Raw genomic sequence first — 10,323 nt, forward strand, 5'->3', positions numbered from 1 at the left:
ATACCGCAACAAAATCATTCTCAGTTTGTCTCACAAAAAGAGTATGATCACCATGAGCTTTCTGAAACCCAAGCTGAAACAACGAGGTTGAAAATTTCTTAAACCACTGTCTAGATGCTTGTTTGAGACCATAGATGGACTTCTTCAACTTACAAACAGCATTAGGTGGCAAGTCCCCCTTTCTCTCTGCATAACCCTCAGGAAGGTTCATATAGATTTCTTCATCTAGTTCACCATTAAGGAAAGCATTTGATATATCTAACTGATGAAGAAACCATTTCTTTGAAGCTGCAACTTTCAACAACAATTTCACCGTAGCCATCTTTGCCACTGGAGAAAATGTCTCAGTATAATCCAATCCCTCCTTTTGAGTATAACCTTTACCAACCAACCGAGATTTTCTTCTTTCCAACGTGCCATCCGCATTAAACTTCAACGTATGTACCCAACGACATCCAATAGCTTTCTTCCCTTTAGGCAATGGAACAACATCCCATGTATCATTCTCCTCCATTGCATCCAACTCTTTATCTGCAGACTCAGTCCATTCTTTAGATTGCCGTACCTCAGCATATGATTGTGGAATAGGGATATTTGTAATGCTATTGATGTAAGCAAGATGATGTGAAGAAATTTGAGAGTATGAAAGAGTAGAAGTTATGGGATAAGCAGAGTCATGAACAGAGTAACAATGAAAGTCCTTTAGATGAGCAGGAACTGTTCTCTGTCTTTTAGAAATTTGTGGTGATAAGGTTGAAAAAGGAGAAGAAGAAATATTTGGTGATGGAGCTGATGGTACGGTAACTTTTGGAGGAAAGAAATGAAGTGATGATTCATCCATCTTCTGATGTTTAGCCATAGGAAAGATATCTTCATGAAAAGTAACATTCCGAGATATATATATCTTGTTGCTCTCCAAATCCAGAAGTTTGTACCCCTTATAGCCAGAAGGGTAGCCCAAAAACACACAAGCACGAGACCGAGGCATGAACTTGTGACGTTGTTTTGGAGATGTGGAACCATAACACAAACACCCAAATGTTCGAAGCTGATCATACTGAGGAGCTTTACCCATAAGTACTTCATAAGGTGACTTATTAGCAAGCAAAGGAGATGGAGTTCTGTTGATGAGAAAAGCAGCAGTGAGCACACAATCTCCCCAATATTGTAAAGGAACTTGAGACTGAAACATCAATGCACGAGCAACATTCAATAAGTGTTGATGTTTCCTCTCTACAACAGAATTCTGCTCTGGTGTCTCAGGACAAGAATGATAAGAAACAATACCCTTCTCCTTGAATAACTCTGTGAAACTTAGCTCCGGTGCATTATCTCTTCTCACTGATTTGATCTTTGTGTTGTACTGTGTTTCAATTTGATTGACAAAGGTAGGGAAGATGTGAAGAACATCACTTTTGGATTGTAATAAGTAGATCCATGTTGCTCGAGAGTGATCATCAACAATGGTGAGAAAATACTTATAACCTTCCAAAGTTTCCACAGAAAATGGTCCCCAAACGTCAACATGAAGTAATTGAAAACTCGCAGTACAAATATGATTCTGAGAAGAATAAGACAACTTCTTCTGCTTTGCAAGATGACACACATGACAGTGAGCATCGCCTTTATTCTTGTGTTTCGTAGTTCCTAGAGCTTCGGAAATTTTATCCAGTCTTGTGTAGGAAGGATGTCCCAACCTCTTGTGCCATAGACTAATATCCACCACTGCATTGATCTTCATCGGTGAACTCTTAACATCAAGCACATAGAGATTAGCAACACGTCTACCCTGTCCAATCGTCCAACCCTTGGTAGGATCCTGAATTGCACAAGAAGAAACATCAAAGATAACCTGAGAACCAATATCACTTGTCAGAGAACTGATACTGAGGAGGTTGAGCCGAAATTCTGGTATATACAAGACGTTGTGGAGAGTAATATGCTCATTTAGTTGAACAATTCCAACTCCACTGATCTTGACTATCATCCCATTTGGCAAATTCACATTACTAGTTGTAGTGATGTCAATAGAAGTATACATACTGCGATCATGACAAACATGATGAGTAGCCCCAGAATCTATTATCCATGTTTCATTGGCCAAAGTATGTCTAGAGACAGTCAATAAACCAATGAAAACAAGAGTAGTTGGATTAAAAGATATACCAGAGTTATCCATAGGCTGTTTAGAAGAACTTGCTTCGTTTGAACCCATGGTGACATTTGGTAACTGAGAACTGAAGAGAGCAATGAACTGTTGAAGTTGTTCTTTGCTGAGATTGCCAACCAGATGATCCATAGTCATCGGTGACTGTCCTGAGTTCGGAGGACTGAAAGATACTTGAGCTGCCACTTGTTTAGGCTTCTGAAGTCTATCTCCTGATGACTGAGACTTGTATTTGGAAACAAACCCCGGTGGAAATCCATGCTTTTTATAGCATCTTTCAGCAATATGACCCACACGGTTGCAGAAAGAACAGATAGGTCTTCCTTTATTAGGACCAGTTTGAACATAACAAATCCCTGCTTCAGCCATTGGAGGAGGCACATTCTCAGAAACATTGAAAGCTGCCGGAGTGATAGCCGTTGAGAAGCCTTTCTGACTATCATCTTGATCAAGAATGTTGTATACTTCAACCAGAGAGGGCAAAACTTTCTTCATAATGATCTGTCTTCGAATGATTGCATAAGAGTCATTTAAGCCAGCAAGAAACTTAACAATCTTTGCTCTATCTACCTTTTTCTGCAATTTTTCTGCATTCCCACAAACACAAGGTGTATCTGGTTCATCTACACTCTCCAAATTATCCCAAAGTGTCTTTAGAGTAGTGTAGTAATCCGGGAGAGACATGGATACTTGCTTGAGATCTTGAATCTCTTGAGTCAAGTTAAACGTCCGAGGGAGGTTCGTCATATGAAAGCGACCATGAAGATCACGCCAAATATCAGCAGCATCATTCAAGCGCAAAATACTGCGATAGATCTGAGGAGAAACTGAGTTCAACAACCATGATTTCACCATACTATTGCATCTAGACCATAAGCGAAAAGTAGGATCGGATGTATCAGGACGAGTGAGAGTTCCATCTACAAATCATATCTTATTTTTCGCATCTAGAGCAATCTTCATAGCTGCATTCCAATCATCATAATTCGATCCATCCAGTTTAAGAGAAATCAGCTGTAAACCTGGATGATCGGCATTATGCATAAATAGAGGAGATTGATTCGGATCCATCGATTCAGGAGGTATCACCATTGTTGCGAGGTTGAGCTACCGGAGGAGAAGGCGGAGGTGAATCATCGACATCGGTGGACCGGATCGGTTTGCGAGTTACGCGAGTCGATTTTCGCGGAATCTTCTTCACCGATACCATCGTGAGCTTGAGAAGAACACGAATCAACGGAAGAATCACGAATAAACGAGCTCAGATGGCTCTGATACCATATTACGAATCAGGACTGAGAGAGAATCAAGAGAGAATCGAGAGAGAAGAGATGAGAAAGTTTGTTACAGATTAAAAGATATTTCTCATTAGTTTAAAATCAATGTACAACGTTCACTTTATATACAATCTATACTAAACCAAACTTAAGGTAAACCGGCAAAAGGAAACCGAATTTAACCAATATAATTTAAACTCTGATATCTTCTACTGCGGCAAGGGATGAGAGAGAGAGATGAAATGTCACGATAGGGAATTAAGAATTTACAATTATCGGCTCAGAGCCCCAGAATCTCAGATGAACAAAGGAACACGATAGGGAATTAGGGCTTTAGGGATTTACAGTTTTACTAACGAAAGGATGACGTTTATTAGTTCTGAAAAAGCTAAACGGGCTAAACGGTCTGTCCGTTGATTTTTGTATAAACCCGTTTACTAAACGGACAAATCCGACCCGTTTAATTTTGTTACGTAAACGGGCCTTTAACGGACAATAATACTACACGAAGCCCGTTTATGTCCGTTTCTTAAAAGCCCGTTTTAACATGGCTAATTGCGACCAATGATACCATAGAAGAAAACATAAAAAAAAAATATCAGCCCAATTTTTCTCGTATAATAAACAAAAAAAATATTAATAATAACGTGATCATATCAACCAGAAAATTGTTGGCGTTGTTTTTTTTTTTTTTTTACGTCGAACGGTCATTCTATTACTTAAGCTTGAGGTGGTCTGGATAACCAGACCGGAATAGAACAACCAATGGGTGATTTTGAAGTCCGGAAAACAAATCTGCAGCGTCTCTATCTTCTCCAATTATGTCGCGAAGCTTGACCACTCATGGGGTTCCTTTATCATTGCAATCAGCTCCTTGCAGTGTGTTCCAAAGCTCTGGCATGGCGAGTGTTGAAACATATTCTCCATCGTCCATCGCAGTGCTTCTACCTCCAAATGCAATGCTGATTCACATCGAGTGAAGTTCTGTGTTCCCATAAGTTGTATGTTCTCCCCACTATCCATGCAGACCCATCCACATCCACTAAAGCGATCAGAAGCTGTCCAAGATCCATCTGATAGGCTAATATTACCCAAGCTTAAGACTTGGTTTTCCTCACTATTGCTGGCCTGTACTACTGGTGGTATCATCTCATTTGCATTAAACTAGGCTTGACATTCACTTTCTGTGTATCGAACTAGTTTCAAAGGGTCTCTGTCTATTCCTCTGAAAAGTTTATCATTGCGAGCCTTCCAAATATACCATATTATCCAGGGATAAGGATCTCTGTCTTGGTCTGGTTCTAGGATATTATTCTTCCTCCAGAATAGATAATTCATGTTTGTGTAGACGTTTGACACTAGAAATGTACCTGTGCTTGTAGGAGTTGCCGATAAGGACCATACTTGCAGAGCTGGAGGGCATTCGAATATTGCATGAGTTAAAGATTCTTCTATTTCCCCCACACCTTGGGCAATAATTATCGCACCTCATATTCCGCCTTACTAGATTCCTCGTTACTGCCACCTGACCCGTTATCAATTGCCATATAAGATGGCACATCTTCCTTGGCGCTTTCAACTTCCAAGCAAAGGCTTGAAGTTTAGTGATACTTGGTTCCAGTATTTCCTTTTCCTCTTCTGGCTTCAACAGATTTTGAGCAACCCAGTATCCAGATTTAATTGTATATTGGTCATCCCTCGTGTAGTTCCAGCAGAAAATATCACGGCGATGAGTAGAGCTTATGGCCATACTGCGAATGAGTGGTATGTCATCAGGATGGACATAATCCTCTAGTAGTCCTACGACCCATTCCTTCGATTCCTGATTAATGAAGTCACTAACTCTCATATTCGGGTGCATCACAGGCGCTACAGGTGTAGCTGGTCTAGCAGGTGTCGTTGGAATCCACGGATCCTCCCACACCTTGACTTCATAACCAGAATGAATCTTCTGTCTGATCCCCAGAAGTAAAAGCTTCCTTTCGACGAAGATGCTTGTCCACACATATGATGGACTACTTGCAGAGATTGCTCTTAATGGCGAGGTCATCCTATAATATCTGCCTCTCAAGACTCGGGCAACCAGTGAATCGGAGTACTGAACCAATCTCCATAATTGCTTTGCCAGTAGTGCTACATTGAACTCATGAATTAAACGGAAGCCAATCCCGCCCTCTTCTTTTGGTAGACAAACATTTTCCCATTTCACACAGTGTTTTCCTCTTTTTGGTGGATTCGAACTCCACCAAAATTATGCAATGGCACTAGCGAGGTTTTCAAAAATCTCCAATGGGAGCATAAACGTCGACATAACGTATGTCGGAAGAGCGAGTAAAATGGATTTGATCATTACCTCCTTCCCCCCTTTTGAGAGCCATCTACCAGTCCATCCATTGACTCTATGCATCAAGTTATCCTTTAGAAATGCAAAGAGTTTGCATTTAGAGCCACTAATATCCTCTGGGATTCCCAAGTACTTTCCCATCCCACCATCATTATGTATTCCAAGTGCAACTTTAATCTCTTGCCTAGTAGCTGTATTAATCCTCTTACCAAAGAGTAAGAAAGATTTGTCAAAGTTAATACATTGGCCAGATGCTTTACCATATGTCCTAACTACTTTCATTACTTCTTCACATTCACGGGGCTCTGCCTTACAGAAGAAAAGACTATCATCAGCAAAGAGAAGGTGGGATACCAAAGGACATGTGCGTGTGACGCGCATCCCCGTTATCTTCCCTTGGTTCTCTGCATGATTGAGAAGGCTAACGAGCGCTTCCGTGCACAGAATAAAAATGAAAGGAGACAAAGGATCTCCTTGACGCAGGCCTCTACCTGGAACAATATTTCCTCTTGGCTGCCCATTCATAAGAACTTTATATTTTACCGAAGTAATGCACCTCATAATCCAGGTGATCCATGTTTCAGAGAATCCCATCTTTCGCATCACAGCTTCAATAAACGACCATTCCATCCTATCATATGTTTTACTCATATATGTCTTTGATGACCATCCTTTTATAACGTCCACTCGGTTTAGTTCGCAGGACATGAAACATTTCTTGAGCAATCATGATATTATCTGAAAAATCTGTCTTCCATCAACAAAGGCTGACTGGGTTTCTGATATCAATCCTGGCAAGACTTTCTTTAGTCTCTGGCATAAGACCTTAGAGACGATCTTGTAACTGACATTACACAAGCTTATGGGTCTGAATTGAGCCATATCATTAGGCTTAGTTGTCTTTGGGATAGGACATATATTTGTATCATTCAGACCATTGGCTATATTCCCTTCAAAAAGAAATTTATTAACCATAAGAGTTAAATCCTCCTTAACTATATCGCAAAACTTCTGGTAAAAAAGTGCAGTCATCCCAAAACTTCAATTGTTGGCGTTGTTTAAAGAAGGCATCAATTTGACAAAACATCATGCGTATATATTATAAATAAATGCATGTTTTGTAGTTTATCTAACTAAATTTTAATTCTCAGAACAAAATATGTTATACCAACAAATAATATAAGAGTTATACAACACAATAATTCTGAAACGGAACGAAGCACTTTCGGTGAATCGGGGCATGTTACAAAGATCGGACGTGCCGTGTCGACCAAATCCCACTCTCTGTCCCACGACTCCCACCCACAAAGGTACATGCCGTTTGCCTTCATCAAACCTCTTCTTTATTAGTCTTCTTTTTCAAGTTAAGGTTTTATGTGTATCAATTTATAATTGCTTTTTAAATAGATTGTGAAATTAATTTATGTAATCTCTCCACTAACTATATCTCTATAACATTTATCTATAGATGCGTTGTTCCAAGTTGTCTTTTCGAAACTATTATTAATTTCGACTTAACTATAATAAACAAAGCAAACAAATCTTCATTAATTAATAACTACCGTTCAGAAGAAACTACATACAAAACCTAAAATGGGGAAGAAACTACATACAAAACCTAAAATGGGGAGTATATTACTAAGAAATCTATTAGTGTAAATAATATCGGTTTAATGGTTTAGTCTCAGGTTTATTATTTCTTGTAAACCGGTGACAAGCTCACTATATAAGGTTGATGTTGTACACTTTTACGATTAACAGAAATGAGAAAAGTTTGGTACAACTTCATCTTCTTCCTCAGATCATAAACACTAACATCAGATCATAAACACTAACATGGTATCAAAGCGTTGAGGCGTAAACCTCAACCGATCCGTTTCTTTCTTCTCTTTCGTTGACCTCGTTCAATCGATGATTCTCTTGATCGTTCTTTCTTTTTTTCGTGATCGAAAAACTTGGCTATTCCACCAAGATTCAAATCAAATCACGAAACGATGATTGTTCTTCGCCGATCATCACGTCGCGGTGTTTGTCAAACTCAATCGGCAGCTCGTCGAACTCCAGTTCCGGAAAATTCGACTCCGCCGTCTCCCGATCCTCCGATCATCGCAGAACTTTCATCGGATAGCATTCATTCACCATTCCACCTTACGAATGGCGATAATCCAGGTCTATCTCTCATATCTGAGGTGTTAGATGGAACCAATTATGATAACTGGTGTAGTGCTATGAAGATTGCTTTAGATGCTAAGAATAAGTTAGCATTCATTGATGGATCTACTGCTGGGCCTCTTGAATCACATCATCAATTTCGAATCTGGTCTAGATGTAATTCGATGGTCAAATCTTGGATTCTCAATACGGTTTCTAAGCAGATCTACAAGAGCATTCTTCGTTTCAATGACGCTGAAGAGATTTGAAAACTCGTTTTCACATCACAAATCTTCCAAGATCTTATCAGTTATCTCAACAGATTTGGTCCCTCCAGCAAGGCTCAATGGATTTGGCTACATACTACACCACTCTTAAGACTCTCTGGGATGAGCTAGATGGTGCTAACTGTGTCAATACTTGTCGCCATTGTGATTGCTGCAAGGCTACAGAAACGAAGGCAGATCACGCTAAAGTCATCAAGTTCTTAGCTGGTTTAAATGACTCATATTCTGTGATCAGGAGTCAAATCATCATGAAGAAGAATGTTCCGGAGCTCTCTGAGATCTACACTCTTTTGGATCAGGACTTCAATTAGAGGAACATTTCTCCAGTGCTAAATGCTACCGCATTTCAAGTTACTGCTCATGTCCAGTCTGTGCCTCTTATCAACGCAGCTCAGACTTCATTCCCAGCGAAACAGAACAGACCAGTATGTGCTCATTGTGGCTATAATGGTCACACTGTGGACACTTGCTATAAAATTCATGGTTACCATGTTGGCTTCAAGCACAAAGGAAAGCAACAAACTGACAAAAGCTCATCCAATCCAAAATACAACAACTCTTCTAAACCGATTGTTGCTCAAGTTGGATTTGTTGACTCGGTCTCTAATGTTGTTAATAACCTCACCAAGGATCAGATTGAAGGTGTCATTGCATATTTCAACTCTCAGCTGAAAACTTAACCAGCTCAAGTGAATTGCATTGCGTCTTCATCATCTTTTGGTGGAATGATCACTGCTTTGCCTGGTATGTCATTTTCCTCCTCCGCATTGTGATTTGTAGGCATGTTGAGGGAAACAAGGAATGCCTTATGTCCAGATTCATGGGTAATAGACAGTGGAGCTACTCATCATGTGGCTCATGATAGAGATTTGTTTACTGATTTCACTGATCTATTAATACTTCTGTGACTCTTCCGACTTGTCTTTGAGTTAAGATTACCGGAATTGGCACTATACATCTTAATGACTCCTTGATTCTACAGAATGTTCTATATCTTCCAGACTTTAGATTGAATCTCATGAGCGTAAGCCAGCTCACTAAAGATTTGGGTTATAGAGTCCTATTTGATCTGGATGCTTGTATGATACAGGTTCATATCAAGGGATTGATGATTGGGATGGCTGATCGTATCTCCAACTTATATGTACTGGATGCAGTGGATATAGCAGGATCAGAGATACTTGAACAGTCGTTTGCTTCTTGTTCAAACGTTATGATTGATGCTAACTTGTGGCACAATCGTTTAGGTCATCCATCTGTTTCAAAAACAAACTATGTTATAGATGTTCTTGGCTACAAAAAAAGGAATAAATAATCTTTTCACTGAGCCATATGCCCACTAACAAAACAAAAACATCTCATGTATCAATCTAAGAATCATATCTGCGATAATGCCTTTGATCTCTTACACATAGACATCTAGGGACCGTTTTATGTGCCTACAGCTGAGGGATTCAGATACTTTCTGACCATTGTTGATGATCACACACGTGTGACTTGGAGTTATCTTCTTCGCACCAAGGATGAGGTTTTGTCAGTGTTTCCCAAGTTCATTCAAATGATTGAAACACAATACAAGACCTCTATCAAGACAGTATGATCAGATAACGCTCCTGAGTTGAAGTTTATTGATCTCTATAAGAAGAAAGGCATTGTGGCTTATCATTCATGTCCATAAACTCCTGAACAAAACTCATTGGTGGAAAGGAAACATCAACACATATTGAACGTTGCGCGTGCTCTGATGTTCCAGTCTCACACTCCACTTGAGCTTTGGGGTGACTGTATTCTCACTGCAGTATTCATAATCAACATAATTCCTACTCCTCGTCTTAAAGACAAGTTTCCCTATGAAGTACTTACGAAGAAGAAAGTTGATTATGATGGCCTCAAGGTGTTTGGTTGTCTAGCTTATTGTTCAACCTCACCGAAGAATAGACACAAGTTTCAGCCTCGTTCCAAACCGTGTGTGTTTTTGGGGTATCCTTCAGGCTACAAAGGTTACAGGCTTCTGGATTTGGAATCTAATAAAGTGCATATGTCTCGAAATGTCACATTTAATGAGGAGATCTTTCTGTTCGCGAAGACCACAACTGA

Source organism: Brassica napus, chromosome C2 (genome assembly GCF_020379485.1).
Source record: "Brassica napus cultivar Da-Ae chromosome C2, Da-Ae, whole genome shotgun sequence".
In the NCBI taxonomy this organism is placed as follows: Eukaryota; Viridiplantae; Streptophyta; class Magnoliopsida; order Brassicales; family Brassicaceae; genus Brassica; species Brassica napus.